Consider the following 19016-nt stretch of genomic DNA (forward strand, 5'->3'; position numbering starts at 1 on the left):
GTATTAGATTCCGATGCACCAGTGCAATATTACTGTATCCCTTGGACCTTCACATTCACCATGAAACACAGTAATAGCATCGGTATTGAATATAAAAGGGACAATGCCAACTTAAGTTCAAGAAGAGTCAATCTTCTAAGAGTCTTTACTTTGAGCGGCTCCTGGCTGACCAGTTCTAGAATCCGATGCACCAGTGCACGTTTACTGTATCCCTTGGACCTTCACATTGATCATGAAACACAGATATTGCATCGGGATTGAATACAAACGGCACAATGCCAACGTAAGTACATAAAGAGTGAATCTTCTAAGAGTTCGTGCTTTCAGCGTGACCTGGGAGACCAGTTTTACATTCCGATGCACAAGTGCAGGTTTACTGTATCCCTTGGACTTTCACATTGACCATGAAACACAGAAATTGCGTAAAGATTGAATACAAAAGTGACAATGCCGACTTAAGTACAAGAAGAGTGAATCTTCTAAGAGTTTATGATTTGAGCGGCTGCCGGGAGACCAGTATTCGATTCCGATGCACCAGTGCAGGTTAACTGTATCCCTTGGACCATCACATTGACCATGAAACACAGAAAATGCATCGAGACTAAATACAAAATGGACAATGCCGACTTAAGTGCAAGAAGAGTGATTCTTCTAAGAGTTTGTGTTTGAGCGGCTTCTGGGAGACCAGTATTAGATTCCGATGCACCACTGCAAGTTTACCGTGTCCCTTGGACCTTCACATTGACCATGAAACACAGAAATTGCATCGTGATTCAATATTAAAGTCACAATACCGACTTAAGTAGAAGAAGAGTGAAACTACTTAGAGTTTGTTTTTAGAGCCGCTCCTGGGAGACCAGTATTAGATTTCGATGCGCCAGTGCTGGTTTACTGTATCCCTTGGAGCTTCACATTGACCATGGAACACAGAAATTGCATCGGGATTGAATACAAAAAGCACAATGTCGACTTAAGTACAAGAAGAGTGAATCTTCTAAGCGTTTATGATCTGAGCGGATCCTGGGAGACCAGTACTAGATTCCGATGCACCAGTGCAGGTTTACTTTATCCCTTGGACATTCACATTGACCATGGAACACAGAAATCGCATCGGGACTGAATACAAACGGCACAGTGCCGACTTAAGTATAAGAAGAGTGAATCTACCAAGCGTTTGTGCTTTGAGCGGATCCTGGGAGACCAGTATTAGATTCCGATGCACCAGTACAGGTTTACTGCATCCCTTGGACCTTCACATTGACCATGACACACAAAAATCGTGTCGGGATTGAGTACAAAATGCACGATGCTGACTTAAGTACAAGAAGAGTGAATCTTCTAAGGGTTTGTGCTTTGAGCGGCTCCTGGAAAGCCAGTATGAGATTCCCATGCACCAGTTTACGTCTAATATATCCCTTGGACCTTCGCATTGACCATGACACACAGAATTTGCACCGGGATTAATGAGAAAAGGCAAAATGCCGACTTAAGGAAAAGAAGAGTGAATCTACTAAGAGTTTATGATTTGAGCGGCTGCCGGGAGACCAGTATTCGATTCCGATGCACCAGTGCAGGTTAACTGTATCCCTTGGACCATCACATTGACCATGAAACACATAAAAAGCATCGGGACTGAATACAAAATGGACAATGTCGACTTAAGTGCAAGAAGAGTGAATCTTCTGAGAGCTTGTGTTTTGAGCGGCTTCTGGGAGACCAGCATTAGATTCCGATGCACCACTGCAAGTTTACCGTGTCCCTTGGACGTTCACATTGACGATGAAACACAGAAATTGCATCGTGATTCAATATTAAAGACCCAATACCGACTTAAATACAAGAAGAGTGAAACTTCTTAGAGTTTGTTTTTAGAGCGGCTCCTGGGGGACCAGTATTAGATTCCCATGCCCCAGTGCAGGATTTCTGTTTCCCTTGGACCTTCACAATGACCATGAAACACAGATATTGCATTTGGATTGAATACAAAAGGACCATGACGTTTTAAGTACAAGAGGAGAGAATCTTATAAGAGTTTGTGGTTTGAGCGGCTGCCGGGAGACCAGTAGTAGATTCCGATGCACCAGTGCAGGTTTACTGTATCCCTTGGAGCTTCACATTGACCATGGAACACAGAAATTGCATCGGGATTGAATACAAAAAGCACAATGTCGACTTAAGTACAAGAAGAGTGAATCTTCTAGGCGTTTATGATCTGAGCGGATCCTGGGAGACCAGTACTAGATTCCGATGCACCAGTGCAGGTTTACTTTATCCCTTGGACATTCACATTGACCATGGAACACAGAAATCGCATCGGGATTGAATACAAACGGCACAGTGCCGACTTAAGTATAAGAAGAGTGAATCTACCAAGCGTTTGTGCTTTGAGCGGATCCTGGGAGACCAGTATTAGATTCCGATGCACCAGTACAGGTCTACTGCATCCCTTGGACCTTCACATTGACCATGAAACACAAAAATCGTGTCAGGATTGAATACAAAATGCACGATGCTGACTTAAGTACAAGAAGAGTGAATCTTCTAAGAGTTTGTGCTTTGAGCGGCTCCTGGGAGACCAGTATTAGATTCCAATACACCAGCTCAGTTTTACTGTAATCGTTGGTCCTTCACATTGACCATGAAACACAGAAATTGCATCGTGTTTGAATACAAAATGCACAACGCCGACTTAAGTAAAAGAAGAGGGAATCTTCTAAGAATTTGTGCTTTGAGCGGCTACTGGGAGACCAGTATTAGATTCCGATGCACCAGTGCAAGATTACCGTGTCCCTTGGACCTTCACATTGACCATGAAACACAGAAATTGCATCGTGATTGATTATTAAAGACACAATGCCGACTTAAGTACAAGAAGAGTGAAACTTCTTAGAGTTTGTGCTTTGAGCGGCTTCTGGGAGACCAGTATTAGATTCCGATGCACCAGTGCAGTTTTACTGTATCCCTTGGACCTTCACATTGACCATGAAACACAGTAATAACATCGGTATTGAATACAAAAGGGACAATGCCAACTTAAGTTCAAGAAGAGTCAATCTTCTAAGAGTCTTTACTTTGAGCGGCTCCTGGCTGACCAGTTCTAGAATCCGATGCACCAGTGCAGGTTTACTGTATCCCTTGGACCTTCACATTGATCATGAAACACAGATATTGCATCGGGATTGAATACAAACGGCACAATGCCAACGTAAGTACATAAAGAGTGAATCTTCTAAGAGTTCGTGCTTTGAGCGTGACCTGGGAGACCAGTTTTACATTCCGATGCACAAGTGCAGGTTTACTGTATCCCTTGGACCTTCACATTGACCATGAAACACAGAAATTGCGTAAAGATTGAATACAAAAGTGACAATGCCGACTTAAGTACAAGAAGAGTGAATCTTCTAAGAGTTTATGATTTGAGCGGCTGCCGGGAGAGTAGTATTCGATTCCGATGCACCAGTGCAGGTTAACTGTATCCCTTGGACCATCACATTGACCATGAAACACAGAAAATGCATCGAGACTAAATACAAAATGGACAATGCCGACTTAAGTGCAAGAAGAGTGATTCTTCTAAGAGTTTGTGTTTTGAGCGGCTTCTGGGAGACCAGTATTAGATGCCGATGCACCACTGCAAGTTTACCGTGTCCCTTGGACCTTCACATTGACCATGAAACACAGAAATTGCATCGTGATTCAATATTAAAGTCACAATACCGACTTATGTACAAGAAGAGTGAAACTACTTAGAGTTTGTTTTTAGAGCCGCTCCTGGGAGACCAGTATTAGATTTCGATGCGCCAGTGCAGGTTTACTGTATCCCTTGGACCTTCACATTGACCATGAGTCACAGAAATTGCATCGGCATTGAATACAAAAGGGACAATGCCGACTTAAGTACAAGAGGAGAGAATCTTATAAGAGTTTGTGGTTTAAGCGGTTGCCGGGAGACCAGTAGTAGATTCCGATGCACCAGTGCAGGTTTACTGTATCCCTTGGACCTTCACATTGACCATGAAACACAGAAATTGGATCGGGATTGAATACAAAAGGGACAATGCCGTCTTAAGTACAAGAGGAGAGAATCTTATAAGAGTTTGTGGTTTGAGCGGCTGCTGGGAGACCAGTATTAGATTCCGATGCACCAGTGCAAGTTTACCGTGTCACTTGGACCTTCACATTGACCATGAAACACAGAAATTGCATCGTGATTCAATATTAAAGTCACAATACCGACTTAAGTAGAAGAAGAGTGTATCTTCTTAGAGTTTGTGGTTTGAGCGGCTCCTGGGAGACTAGTATTAGATTCCCATGCCCCAGTGCAGGATTTCTGTTTCCCTTGGACCTTCACAATGACCATGAAACACAGATATTGCATTTGGATTGAATACAAAAGGACCATGACGTTTAAAGTACAAGAGGACAGAATCTTATAAGAGTTTGTGGTTTGAGCGGCTGCCGAGAGACCAGTAGTAGATTCCGATGCACCAGTGCAGGTTTACAGTATCCCTTGGACCTTCACATTGACCATGACGCACAGAAATTGCATCGGGATTGAATACAAAAAGCACAATGCCGACTTAAGTACAAGAAGAGTGAATCTTCTAAGCGTTTTTGATCTGAGCGGCTCCTGGGAGACCAGTACTAGATTCCGATGCACCAGTGCAGGTTTACTTTATCCCTTGGACATTCACATTGACCATGGAACACAGAAATCGCATCGGGATTGAATACAAAAGGCACAGTGCCGACTTAAGTATAAGAAGAGTGAATCTACCAAGCGTTTGTGCTTTGAGCGGATCCTGGGAGAACAGTATTAGATTCCGATGCACCAGTACAGGTTTACTGCATACCTTGCACCTTCACATTGACCATGACACACAAAAATCGGGTGGGGATTGAATACAAAATGCACGATGCTGACTTAAGTACAAGAAGAGTGAATCTTCTAAGAGTTTGTGCTTTGAGCGGCTCCTGGGAGACCAGTATTAGATTCCGATGCGCCAGTGCAGGTTTACTGTATCTCTTGGACCTTCACATTCACCATGATACACAGAAATTGCATCGTGATTGACTACAAAAGAGCAATGCCGGCTTCAGTACAAGAAGAGTGAATCTTCTAAGCGTTTATGATCTGAGCGGCTCCTGGGAGACCAGTACTAGATTCCGATGCACCAGTGCTGGTTTACTGTATCCCTTGGATTTTCACATTGGCAATGAAACACAGTAATTGCATCGGGATTGAATACAAAAGGGACAATGCCAACTTAAGTTCAAGAAGAGTCAATCTTCTAAGAGTCATTGCTTTGAGCAGCTCCTGGCTGACCAGTTCTAGAATCCGATGCACCAGCGCAGGTTTACTGTATCCCTTGGACCTTCACATTGACCATGAAACACAGAAATTGCATAAAGATTGAATACAAAAGTGACAATGCTGACTTAAGTACAAGAAGAGTGAATCTCCTAAGAGTTTATGATTTGAGCGGCTGCCGGGAGACCAGTATTCGATTCCGATGCACCAGTGCAAGTTAACTGTATCCCTTGGACCTTCACATTGACCATGAAACAAAGAAATTGCATCTGGATTGAATACAAAAAGCACAATGCCGACTCAAGCACAAGAAGAGTGAATCTTCTAAGCGTTTATGATCTGAGCGGCTCCTGGGAGCCCAGTATTAGATTCCGATGCACCAGTGCAGGTTTACTTTATCCCTTAGACATTCACATTGACCATGGAACACTGAATTCCCATCGGGATCGAATACTAAAGGCACAGTGCCGACTTAAGTATAAGAAGAGTGAACCTTCGAAGGGTTTGTGCTTTGAGCGGAACCTGAGAGACCAGTATTAGATTCCGATGCTTCAGTACAGGTTTACTGCATCCCTTGGACCTTCACATTGACCATGCAACACAGAAATCGTGCCGGGATTGAATACAAAATGCACGATGCTGACTTAAGTACAAGAAGAGTGAAGCTTCTATGAGTTTGTGCTTTGAGCATCTCCTGGGAGACCAGTATTAGATTCCAATACACCAGCGCAGTTTTACTGTATTCTCTGGACCTTCACATTGACCATGAAACAGAGAATTTGCATTGGGATTGAATACAAAAGGCGCAATGCCAAATTAAGTTCAAGACGAGTGCATCTTCAAAGAGTTTGTGCTTTGAGTGGGTCCTTGGAGACCAGTATTAGATTCTGATGCACCAGTGCAGGTTTACTGTATCCCTTAGAAAATCACATTACCATGTAACACTGAAATTGCAACGGGATTGAATACAAAGGGCCAAATGCCAACTTAAGTACAAGACGAGTGAATCTTCTAAGGGTTTGTGCTTTGAGCGGCTCCTGGAAAGCCAGTATGAGATTCCCATGCACCAGTTTAGGTCTAATGTATCCCTTGGACCTTCGCATTGACCATGACACACAGAATTTGCACCGGGATTAATGAGAAAAGGCACAATGCCGACTTAAGCACAAGAACAGTGAAACACCTAAGAGTTTGTGCATTGAGCGGCTCCTGGGAGAGCAGTATTAGATTCCGATGCACCAGTGCAGGAATACTGTATCCCTTGGACCTTCACATTGACCATGAATCATAGGAATTGCATCGGAATTGAATGCATAAGGCTCATTGCCGTTTTAAGTACAAGAAGAGTGGATCTTGTAAGAGTGTGTGATTTGAGCGGCTCCTGGGAGACCAGTATTAGATTCCGACGAACCAGTGCAGGTTTACAGCATCCCATGGATCTTCACATTGACCATGAAACACAGAAATTGTATCGGGATTGAATACTAAAGGCACAATGCCGGCTTAAATACAAGTAGAGTGAATCTTCCAAGAATTTGGGTTTTGAGCGGCTCCTGGGATTCCAGTATTAGATTCCGATGCACCAGTGCTGGTTTACTGTATTCCTTGGACCGTCACAATTACCATGAATCACAGGAATTGCGTCGGTATTAAATACAAAAGGCAAAATGCCGTCTTAAATACAAGAAGAGTGAATCTCCCAAGAGTTTGTGATTTCAGCGGCTCCTGGGAGATAAGTATTAGATTCCGATGCAGCAGTGCAGGTTTACCGAATCCCTTGGGCCTTCACATTCACCATGATACACAGAAATTGCATCGTGATTGACTACAAAAGAGCAATGCCGGCATCAGTACAAGAAGAGTGAATCTTGTAAGAGTTTGTGGTTTGAGCGCCTCCTGGGAGACCAGTATCAGATTCCGATGCCCCAGTGCAGGTTTACTGTATCCCTTGGACCTTCACATTGACCATGAAACACCGAAATTGCATTAAGATTGAATACAAAAGGGACAATGCCGACTTAAGTACAAGAAGAGTGAATCTTCTAAGAGTTTGTGGTTTGTGTGGCTGCCGGGAGACCAGCATTAGATTCCGATGCACCAGTGCAATTTTATTGTATCCGTTGGACCTTCACATTGACCATGAAACACAGAAATTGCATCGGGATTCAATACAAAAGGCACAATGCCGACATAAGTACAAGAAGAAAGATTCTTCTAAGAGTTTGAGCTTAGAGCTGCTCCTGGGAGACCAGTATTATATTCCGATGCACAGCTGAAGGTTTACTGTTTCCCTTGGACATTTACATTGACCATGAAACACAGAAATTGAATAGGAATTTGGTACAAATAGTACAATGCCGATTTAAGTACAAGAAGAGTGTATCTTCTAAGAATTTGTGCTATGAGCGTCTGCTGCGAGACCAGTATTAGACTCCGATGCACCAGTGCAGGCTTACTGTATCCCTTGGATTTTCACATTGGCAATGAAACACAGTAATTGCATCGGGATTGAATACAAAAGGGACAATGCCAACTTAAGTTCAAGAAGAGTCAATCTTCTAAGAGTCATTGCTTTGAGCGGCTCCTGGCTGACCAGTTCTAGAATCCGATGCACCAGCGCAGGTTTACTGTATCCCTTGGACCTTCACATTGACCATGAAACACAGAAATTGCATAAAGATTGAATACAAAAGTGACAATGCTGACTTTAGTACAAGAAGAGTGAATCTCCTACGAGTTTATGATTTGAGCGGCTGCCGGGAGACCAGTATTCGATTCCGATGCACCAGTGCAAGTTAACTGTATCCCTTGGACCTTCACATTGACCATGAAACACAGAGATTGCATCTGGATTGAATACATAATGGACAATACCGACATAAGTGCAAGAAGAGTGAATCTTCTAAGAGTTTGTGTTTTGAGCGACTACTGGAAGACCATTATTAGATTCCGATGCCCCAGTGCAGGATTACTGTAACCCATGGACCTTCACAATGACCATGTAACACAGAAATTGCATTTGGATTGAATACAAAAGGACCATGACGTTTTAAGTGCAAGAGGAGAGAATCTTATAAGAGTTTGTGGTTTGAACGGCTGCCGGGAGACCAGTAGTAGATTCCGATGCACCAGTGCAGGTTTACTGTATCCCTTAGACCATCACATTACCATGTAACACTGAAATTGCATCGGGATTGAATACAAAAGGCCAAATGCCAACTTAAGTACAAGACGAGTGAATCTTCTAAGGGTTTGTGCTTTGAGCGGCTCCTGGAAAGCCAGTATGAGATTCCCATGCACCAGTTTAGGTCTAATGTATCCCTTGGACCTTCGCATTGACCATGACACACAGAATTTGCACCGGGATTAATGAGAAAAGGCACAATGCCGACTTAAGTACAAGAACAGTGAAACACCTAAGAGTTTGTGCATTGAGCGGCTCCTGGGAGAGCAGTATTAGATTCCGATGTACCAGTGCAGGATTACTGTATCCCTTGGACCTTCACATTTACCATTAATCATAGGAATTGCATCGGAATTGAATGCATAAGGCTCATTGCCGTTTTAAGTACAAGAAGAGTGGATCTTGTAAGAGTGTGTGATTTGAGCGGCTCCTGGGAGACCAGTATTAGATTCTGATGAACCAGTGCAGGTTTACAGCATCCCATGGATCTTCACATTGACCATGAAACACAGAAATTGTATCGGGATTGAATACTAAAGGCACAATGCCGGCTTAAATACAAGTAGAGTGAATCTTATAAGAATTTGGGTTTTGAGCGGCTCCTGGGATTCCAGTATTAGATTCCGATGCACCAGTGCTGGTTTACTGTATTCCTTGGACCGTCACAATGACCATGAATCACAGGAATTGCATCGGGATTAAATACAAAAGGCAAAATGCGGTCTTAAATACGAGAAGAGTGAATCTCCCAAGAGTTTGTGATTTCAGCGGCTCCTGGGAGATAAGTATTAGATTCCGATGCAGCAGTGCAGGTTTACCGTATCCCTTGGGCCTTCACATTGACCATAAAATACAGAAATTGCATCGGGATTGAATACAAAAGGCACAATGCCGGCCTAAGTACAAGAAGAGGATTCTTGTAAGAGTTTGTACTTTGAGTGGATACTCGGGACCAGAATTAGATTCATATGCACCAGTGCAGGTTTACTGGTATCCTTGGCCCTTCACATTAACCATGAAACACAGAAATTACATCGCGATTGAATACAAAACCACAATGCCGACATAAGTACAAGAAGAGAGAATCTTACAAGAGTGTGTGTTTTGAGCGGCTCCTGGGAGACCAGTATTAGATTCCGATGCACCAGTGCAGGTTTACTGAATCCCTTGGACCGTCACATTGTCTATGAATCACAGGAATTGCGTCGGGATTGAATACAAAAGGCTAAATGCCGTCTTAATTACAAGGAGAGTGAATCTTCTAAGAGTTTGTGCTTTGAGCGGCTCCTGGGAGACCAAAATTAGATTCCGATGCACGAGTGCTCGTTTACTGAAAAACTTGGACCTTCACATTGACCACGATACACAGAAAATGCATCGGAATTGAATACAAATTGCACAATGCCGACTTAAGTTCAAGAAGAGTGAATCATCTAAGAAAGTGTGTTTTGAGAGTCTTCTGGGAGACCAGAATTAGATACCGATAACCCAGTCCAAGTTTACTGCATCCCACGGACCATCACATTGACCATGAAACACAGAAATTGTATTGGGATTGAATACAAAAGGCACAATGCCGACTTAAGTACATATAGAGTGAATCTTCTAAGAATTTGTGCTTTGAGTGGCTCCTGGAAGACCAGTATTAGATTCCGATGCACCAGTGCAGGTTTACTGTATCCCTCTGACCTTCACATTGACCATAAGAACCCAGAAATTGCATCGGGATTGAATACAAAGCACAATACCGACTTAAGTACAAGAAGAATGAATCTCGTTAGAGTGTGTCCTTTGAGCGGATCCTGGGAGACCAGTATTAGAATCCGATGCACCAGTGCTGGTTTACTGCATCCCATGGACCTTCACATTGCCCATGAAACACTGAAATTGTTTCGTTATTGAATACTAATGGCACAATGCCGACTTAAGTACAAGTAGAGTGAATCTTCCAAGAATTTGTGCTTCGAGCGGCTCCTGGGAGGCCAGTATTAGATTCCGATGCACGAGTGCAGGTTTACTGTATCCCTTGGACAGTCACATTGACCATGAATCACAGGAATTGCATCGGGATTGAATACTAAAAGCACAATACCGACTTAAGTACAAGAAGAGTGAATCTTCTAAGAATTTTTTCTTTGAGCGGCTCCTGGAAGACCAGTATTAGATTCCGATGCACCAGTGCAGGTTTACTGTATCCCTCGGACCTTCCCAATGACCATGAAACACAGAAATTGCATCGAGATCGAATACAAATTTCACAACGTCAACTTACGTACAAGAAGAGTTAATCATCTAAGAAAGTGTGTTTTGAGCGGCTCCTGGGAGACCATAATTAGATACCGATGCACCAGTCCTCGTTTACTGCATCCCATGGATCTTCACATACGCCGTGAAGCACAGACATCGCATCGGGATTGAATACAATATTCACAATGCCGACTTAAGTACAAGAAGAGTGAATCTTCTAAGGGTTTGTGCTTTGAGCGGTTCCTGATAGACCAGTATTAGATTCCGTTGCACCAGTGTATGTATACTGTATCCCTTGGACCTTCACATTGACCATAAGAACCCAGAAATTGCATCGGGATTGAATACAAAGCACAATACCGACTTAAGTACAAGAAGAGTGAATCTCGTTAGAGTGTGTCTTTTGAGCGGCTCCTGGGAGACCAGTATTAGAATCCGATGCACCAGTGCTGGTTTACTGCATCCCATGGACCTTCACATTGCCCATGAAACACTGAAATTGTTTCGGGATTGAATAGTAATGGCACAATGCCGACTTAAGTACAAATAGAGTGAATCTTCCAAGAATTTGTGCTTTGAGCGGCTCCTGGGAGGCCAGTATTAGATTCCGATGCACGAGTGCAGGTTCACTGTATCCCTTGGACCGTCACATTGACCACGAATCACAGGAATTGCAACGGGAATGAATACATAATGCTAATTGCTCTCTGAAGTACAACAAGAGTGAATCTTCTAAGAGTTTGTGCTTTGAGCGACTCCTCGGAGATCAGTAATAGATTCCGATGCATCAGTGTAGGTTTACTGTATCCCCTCGAACTTCATATAGACCATGAAACACATAAGTTGCATTGGGATTGAATACACAAGGCACAATGATGAGTTAAGTACAAGAAGAGTGAATCTACTAATAGTGTGTGCTCTGAGCGGCTCCTGGGAGACCAGTATCAGATTCCGATGCACCAGTGCTGGTTTACTGTATCCCTTGGACCGTCACATTGACCATAAAAACCCAGAAATTGCATTGGGATTGAATACAAAGCACAATGCCGACTTAAGTACAAGAAGAGTGAATCTTGTAAGAGTGTGTGCTTTGAGCGGCTCCTGGGAGACCAGTATTAGAATCCGATGCACCAGTGCTGGTTTACTGCATCCCATGGACCTTCACATTGACCATGAAACACAGAAATTGTATCAGTATTGAATACCAAAGGCACAATGCCGACTTAAGTACAAGTAGAGTGAATCTTCCAAGAGTTTGTGATTTCAGCGGCTCCTGGGAGACCAGTATTAGATTTCGATCTAGCACTGCAGGTTTACCGTATCCCTTAGGCCTTCACATTCACCATGGAATACAGAAATTGCATCGGGATTGAATATAATAGGCACAATGCCGCCTTATGTACATGAGGAATCTTCTAAGGTTTTGTGCTTTCAGCGGATGCTGGGAGACCAGTATTAGATTACGATGCGCCAGTGCCGGTTTACTGTATCTCTTGGACCTTCACATTCTCCATGATACACAGAAATTGCATCGTGATTGACTACAAAAGGGACAATGCCGACTTCAGTACAAGAAGAGTGAATCTTGTAAGAGTTTGTGGTTTGAGCGCCTCCTGGGAGACCAGTATTTGATTCCGATGCACAAGTGCAAGTTTACAGTATCCCTTGGACCTTCACATTGACCATGAAACACAGAAATTGCATAAAGATTAAATACAAAAGTGACAATGCCGACTTAAGTACAAGAAGAGTGAATCTTCTAAGAGTTTGCGATTTGGGCGGCTGCCGGGAAACCAGTATTCGATTCCGATGCACCAGTGCAGGTTAACTGTATCCCTTGGACCATCACATTGACCATGAAACACAGAAATTTCATCGGGATTGAATACAAAACGGACAATGCCGACTCATGTGCAAGAATAGTGAATCTTCAAAGAGTTTGTATTTTGAGCAGCTTCTGGGAGACGAGTATAAGAATTCCGATGCACCAGTGCAAGTTTACCGTGTCCCTTGTACCTTCACATTGACCATGAAACACAGAAATTGCATAAAGATTGAATACAAAATTGACAATGCCAACATAAGTACAAAAAGAGTGAATCTTCTAAGAGTTCGTGCTTTGAGCGTGACCTGGGAGACCAGTATTAGATTCCGATGCACAAGTGCAAGTTTACAGTATCCCTTGGACCTTCACATTGACCATGAAACACAGAAATTGCATAAATATTGAATACAAAAGTGACAATGCCGACTTAAGTACAAGAAGAGTGAATCTTCTAAGAGTTTGTGATTTGAGCGACTGCCGGAAAACCAGTATTCGATACCGATGCACCAGTGCAGGTTAACTGTATCCCTTGGACCATCACATTGACCATGAAACACAGAAATTGCATCGGGATTGAATACAAAATGGACAATGCCGACTTAAGTGCAAGAAGAGTGAATCTTCAAAGAGTTTGTGTTTTGAGCGGCTTCTGGGAGACCAGTATTAGATTCCGATGCACCAGTGCAAGTTTACCGTGTCCCTTGAACCTTCACATTGACCATGAAACACAGAAATTGCATCGTGATTGAATATTAACTCACAATACCGACTTAAGTACAAGAAAAGTGAAACTTCTTTGAGTTTGTGCTTTGAGCGGCTCCTGGGACACCAGTATTAGATTCCGATGCGCCAGCACAGGTTTACTGTATGCCTTGGACCTTCACATTGACCATGAGTCACAGACGGCATTGAATACAAAAAGGACAATGCCGACTTAAGTACAAGAAGTGTATATCTTCTTAGAGTTTGTGGTTTGAGCGGCTTCTGGGAGACCAGTATTAGATTCCGATGCACCAGTGCAAGATTACCGTGTCCCTTGGACCTCCAAATTTACCATGAAACACAGAAATTGCATCGTGATTGAATATTAAAGACACAATGCCGACTTAAGTACAAGAAGAGTGAAACTTCTTAGAGTTTGTGCTTTGAGCGGCTCCTGGAAGACCAGTATTAGATTCCGATGCGCCAGTGCAGGTTTACTGTATCCCTTGGACCTTCACATTGACCGTGAGTCACAGAAATTGCATCGGCATTGAATACAAAAGGGACAATGCCGACTTAAGTACAAGAAGTGTGTATCTTCTTAGAGTTTGTGGTTTGAGCAGCTCCTGGGAGACTAGTATTAGATTCCGATGCCCCAGTGCAGGATTACTGTATCCCTTGGACTTTCACAATGACCATGTAACACAGAAATTGCATTTGGATTGAATACACAAGGACCATGACGTTTTAAGTGCAAGAGGAGAGAATCTTATAAGAGTTTGTGGTTTGAGCGGCTGCCGGGAGACCAGTAGTAGATTCCGATGCACCAGTGGAGGTTTACTGTATCCCTTGGACCTTCACATTGACTAAGAAACACAGAAATTGCATCGGGATTGAATACAAAAAGCACAATGCAGACTTAAGTACAAGAAGAGTGAATCTTCTAAGCGTTTATGATCTGAGCGGCTCCTGGGAGACCAGTATTAGATTCCGATGCACCAGTGCGGGTTTACTTTATCCCTTAGACATTCACATTGACCATTGGAAACAGAAATCGCATCGGGATTGAATACAAAAGGCACAGTGCCGACTTAAGTATAAGAAGAGTGAATCTTCGAAGAGTTTGTGCTTTGAGCGGATCCTGGGAGACTAGTATTAGATTCCGATGCACCAGTACAGGTTTACTGCGTCCCTTGGACCTTTACATTGACCATGACACACAGATATCGTGCCGGGATTGAATACAAAATGCACGATGCTGACTTAAGTACAAGAGGAGTGAATCTTCTAAGAGTTTGTGTTTTGAGCGGCTCCTGGGAGACCAGTATTAGATTCCAATACACCAGCGCAGTTTTACTGTATCCTCTGGACCTTCACATTGACCATGAAACAGAGAATTTGCATCGGGATTGAATACAAAAGGCACAATGCAAAATTAAGTTCAAGACGAGTGTATCTTCTAAGAGATTGTGCTTTGAGTGGCTCCTTGGAGCCCAGTATTAGATTCTGATGCATCAGTGCAGGTTTACTGTATCCCTTAGACCATCACATTACCATGAAACACAGAAATTGCATCGGGATTGAGTACAAAAGGCCAAATGCCAACTTAAGTACAAGACGAGTGAATCTTCTAAGGGTTTGTGTTTTGAGCGGCTCCTGGAAAGCCAGTATGAGATTTCCATGCACCAGTTTAGGTCTAATGTATCCCTTGGACCTTCACATTGACCATGACACACATAAATAGCACCGGGATTGAAGAGAAAAGGCACAATGCCGACTTATGTAAAAGAAGAGGAATCTTCTAAGAGTTTGTGCTTTGAGCGGTCCATGGGAGACCAGTATTAGATTCCGATGCACCAGTGCAGGATTACTGTATCTCTTACACGTTCACATTGACCGTGAAACACAGAAATTACACCGGGAATGAATACAAAAGGCACAATGGCCGACATAAGTACAAGAAGAGTGAATCTTCTAAGAGTTTGTGCACTGTGGGACTCCTGGGAGACCAGTATTAGATTCCGATGCACGCGTGCAGATTTACTGTATCCCATGGACCTTCACATTGACCATGAAACACAGAAATCGCAACGGGATCGAATACAAAATGCACAATGCCGTCTTAAGTACAAGAAAAGAGAATAATCCAAGAGTTTTTGGTTTTAGTGCCTCCTGGGAGACCAGTATAAGATCCCGATGCAGCAGTGCAGGTTTGCGGTATCCCTTGGACCTTCACATTGACCATGAAACACAGAAATTGCATCGGGATTTATTACAAAAGGCACAATGCCGACTTAAATACAAGAACAGTGAAACACCTAAGAGTTTGTGTTTTGAGCGGCCCCTGGGCGACCAGTGTTAGATTCCGATGCACCAGTGAAGGTTTACTGTATCCGTTGGACGTTCACATTGACCATGAAACATAGAAATTGCATCGGTATTGAAAACAAGAGGGACAAGTGTAAGAAGAGTGAATCTACTAAGTGTTGGTGCCTTGAGCGGCTCCTGGGAGACTAGTATTAGATTCCGATGCAGGTTTACTGTATCACTTCAACCATCACATCCACCATGAAACATTGAAATTGCATCGGGATTGAATACAAAAAGCACAATGGCGACTTAAATACAAGAAGAGTGAATCTTCTAAGAGTTTGGGTTTTGAGCGGCCCCTGAGAGACCAGTATTTGATTCCGATGCAGCAGTGAAGGTTTACAGTATCCCTTGGACTTTCACATTGACCATGAAACACAGAAATTGTATCGTGATTGAATATTAAAGGCACAATGCCGACTTAAGTACAAGAAGAGTGAAACTTCTTAGAGTTTGTGCTTTGAGCGGCTCCTGGGAGACCAGTATTAGATTCCGATGCAGCAGTGAAGGTTTACAGTATCCCTTGGACTTTCACATTGACCATGAAACAAAGAAATTGCATCGGGATTGAATACTAAAGGCACAATGACGAATTAAGTACACGATGAGTGAATCTCCCAAGAGTTTGTGCTTTCATCGGCTCCTTGGATACCAGTATTAGATTCCAATGCACCAGTGCAGCTTTACCGTATCCCTTGGAACTTCACATTGACCATGAAACTTAGAAATTGCATTGGGATTTAATACAAATGCACAATGCCGAGATAAGTACAAGACGAGTGAATCTTCAAAGAATTTGTGCTTTCAGCGGATCATGGAAGACCAGTATTAGATTCCGAGGCGCCAGTGCAGGTTTACTGTATCCGTTTGACCTTCACTTTGACCATGAAACACGAAAATTGCATCGCGATTGAATACTGAAGGGACAATGCCGACTTAAGTACAAGAAGTGTGAATTTTCTAACAGTTTGTGGTTTGAGCGGCTCGTGGAAGACCTGTATTACATTCCAATGCACCAGTGCGGGTTTTCTGTATCCCTTGGACCTTCCTATTGACCATGAAACACAGAAATCGCATCGGTATTGAATAAAAAAGGCACATAGCCGACTTAAGTACAAGAAGATTGAATCTTCTATGAGTTTGTCCTTTGAGCGGCTCATCTGAGACCCGTATCAGATTCCGATGCACCAGTGCAGGTTTACTGTATCCCTTGGACCTTCACATTGACCATGAAGCACAGAAATCGCATCGGGGTTCAATACAAAAAGCACAAAGCAGACTTAATTACAAGAAAAGTGAATTTTGTAAGAGTTTGTGGTTTGAGCTTCTCCTGGGAGACCAGTATTAGATTCAGATGCACCATTGCAGGTTTAATGTATCCCTTGAACCTTCACATTGACCATGAAACACAGATATTGCATCGGGATTGAATACAAAGGGCACAATGCCGACTTAAGTACAAGAAGAGTGAGTCTTCTATGAGTTTGTGCTTCCAGCGCCTCCAGGGACACCAGTATTAGATTTTGATGCACCAGTGCAGGTTTACCGTTTCCCTTAAACCTTCACATTGACCATGAAACACAGAATTTGCATCGGGATTGAATACAAAAACCACAATGGCGACTTAAGTACAAGAAGAGTGAATCTTCTAAGTGTTTGTGCTTTGAGCAGCACCTTGGGAGACCAGTATTGGATGCCGTTGCACCAGTGCAGGTTTATTGTATCCCTTGGACCTTCACATTGACCATGAAGCACAGAAATCGCATCAGGGTTCAATACAAAAAGCACAAAGCAGACTTAATTACAAGAAGAGTGAATTTTGTAAGAGTTTGTGGTTTGAGTTTCTCCTGAGAGACCAGTATTAGATTTTGATGCACCAGTGCAGGTTTACCGTTTCCCTTAAACCTTTACATTGACCATGAAACACAGAAACTGCATCGGGATTGAAATCAAAACGGACAATGCCGACTTAAGTACAAGAAGAGTGAATCTTCTGAGAGTTTGTGCTTTGAGCGGCTCCTGGGATACCAGTATTAGATTGCGATGCACCAGTGCTGGTTTAACTTATCCCCTGGACCTTCACATCGACCATGATACATAGAAATTGCATCGGGATTGAATACGTAAGGCACAATGGCGACTTAAGTACAAGAAGAGTTAATCTTCAAAGAGTTTTTGCTTTGAGCGGCTCCTTGGGAGACTAGTATTAGGTTCCGATACACCAGTGCAGGTTTACTGTCTCCCTTGGACTTTCACATTGACCATGAAGCACAGAAATCGCATCGGCGTTCAATACAAATAGCACAAAGCAGACTTAATTACAAGAAGAGTGAATTTTCTAAGAGTTTGAGGTATGAGCGTGTCCTGGGAGACCAGTATTAGATTCAGATGCACCAGTGCAGGTTTACTGTATCCCTTGAACCTTCACATTGACCATGAAACACAGATATCGCATCGGGATTGAATACAAAAGGCACAATGCCGACTTAAGTACAAGAAGGGTGAATCTTCTAAGAATTTGTGCTTTGAGCGGCTCATGGGAGACCAGTATTAGATTCCGATGCACCAGTGCAGGTTAATTGTATCCCTTGGACATTCACATTGACCATGAAACAAAGAAAATGCATCGGGATTGAATACTAAAGGCGCAATGACGAATTAGGTACACGATGAGTGAATCTCCCAAGAGTTTGTGCTTTCATCTGCTCCTTGGATACCAGTATTAGATTCCAATGCACCAGTGCAGGTTTACCGTATCCCTTGGAACTTCACATTGACCATGAAACTTGGAAATTGCATTGGGATTTAATACAAATGCATAATGCCGAGATAAGTACAAGACGAGTGAATCTTCAAGAATTTGTGCTTTGAGCGGCTCATGGGAGACCAGTATTAGATTTCGATGCACCAATGCAGGTTTACTGTATCCGTCTGACCTTCACTTTGACCATGAAACACGGAAATTGCATCGGGATTGAATACAAAAGGGACAATGCCGACTTAAGTACAAGAAAAGTGAATTTTCTAACAGTTTGTGGTTTGAGCGGCTCGTGGGAGACCTGTATTACATTCCAATGCACCAGTGCGGGTTTACTGTATCCCTTGGACCTTCCCATTGACCATGAAACACAGAAATCGCATCGGTATTGAATAAAAAGGCACATAGCCCACTTAAGTACAAGAGGAGTGAATCTTCTACAAGTTTGTCCCTTGAGCGGCTCATCTGAGACCTGTATCAGATTCCGATGCACCAGTGCAGGTTTACTGTATCCCTTGGACCTTCACATTGACCATGAAACACAGAATTTGCATCGGGATTGAATACAAAAACCACAATGGCGACTGAAGTACAAGAAGAGTGAATCTTCTAAGAGTTT

This window comes from Schistocerca americana, chromosome 3 (genome assembly GCF_021461395.2).
Source record: "Schistocerca americana isolate TAMUIC-IGC-003095 chromosome 3, iqSchAmer2.1, whole genome shotgun sequence".
Lineage (NCBI taxonomy): Eukaryota > Metazoa > Arthropoda > Insecta > Orthoptera > Acrididae > Schistocerca > Schistocerca americana.